A 1,310-nucleotide genomic window follows, 5' to 3' on the forward strand; every position below is an offset into this window, starting at 1 on the left:
CTGTTGCCTGTGTCTATGTGCCTGTGGTTCTGTCAGTGTGATCATGTGATGTATCTGACCCCAGGAATGTGTCAATAAAGTTTCCCCTTCCTGGGACAATGAATTCACGGTGTTCTTATTTCAATTTCCAGGAGTGTATATTGGCACAGATACTGCGAGTCCCGTACAGGAAGATACGTGTGACTTAAGTCGATGCTCTGTTAGTAAGCGTGACGTACTAAATAGCAGTGCCTGTCTTGCTGTAATTTACTTTGTAATGTCATTCAGACAGCATGCATGTCGGATGTAACGGCGCTGCAGCGATAAAATACGAGAATCATATTCGCATTTGCTAATATGGCTAGACTCTGGCTGCAGTACACATTGGTCCAATGAAAATTCATGTACGGACCAGGACTCGAACACGGATCTTCCGCTTTGTGCGAGCGGTCGGCTCGGCCGTCTCGACCACCCGATCGCGCTCTCCAGACCTCAAAGGCTTAGCAAGATTAGCAACTTTAATATGATTCACTAGTTCATACTGCTGCCGATTGGTGCAGTCGCTCCTTCAGACAGGCTTGCATGTCTCAGGACGTTGCAAAGCATATTAGAAAACGCAGGCACTACAGCACTGTATAGCGTAATTGTGACGCTCTTCCACTGCATTCAGTGAACCAATGTACGAGGAACATACTGCACAACGTACATGGCCCACCACTTATACGGAGTATAAAGAATCTCTTTTTTGCTGACCTTGTCGCTGTCTAAGGCAACGGCCTTGCCGCAGTGGATACACCGGTTCCCGTCAGATCACCGAAGTTAAGCGCTGTCGGGCGTGACCGGCACTTGGATGGGTGACCATCTGGGGCGCCATGCGCTGTTGCCATTTTTCGGGGAGCACTCAGCCTCGTGACGCCAATTGAGGAGGTACTTGACCGCATAGTAGTGGCTCCGGTCCAAGAAAACCATCATAACGACCGGGAGAGCAGCGTGCTGACCACACACCCCTCCTATCCGCATCCTCTGCTGAGGATGACACGGCGGTAGGATGGTCCCGATGGGATACTTGTGGCCTGAAAACGGAGTGCTTGTCGCTGGATACAGGTAAAATCAGTTCCTTTCTGGGTCTCAGGTTCTGTCCACAGTGCCCCAACCTGAACTCCTCGCACAGCACATTAAGATCCAAAGGCCATATTTAACTGCCAGCCGCTGTGGTCGAGCGGTTCTAGGCGCTTCAGTCCGGAATCATGCTGCTGCTATGGTCGTAAGTTCGAATCCTGCCTCGGGCATGGATGTGTGTTATGTCCTTGGGTTAGTTAGGTTTAAGTAGT

General features: G+C 50.2%; 1 pseudogene; it reads left to right on the plus strand.

Annotated features, from left to right (window-relative positions):
* Positions 1-747: 747 nt before the first annotated feature.
* On the plus strand, positions 748-865 carry LOC126261022 (5S ribosomal RNA; annotated as a pseudogene).
* Positions 866-1,310: the final 445 nt, after the last annotated feature.

Source organism: Schistocerca nitens, chromosome 5 (genome assembly GCF_023898315.1).
Source record: "Schistocerca nitens isolate TAMUIC-IGC-003100 chromosome 5, iqSchNite1.1, whole genome shotgun sequence".
NCBI lineage: Eukaryota > Metazoa > Arthropoda > Insecta > Orthoptera > Acrididae > Schistocerca > Schistocerca nitens.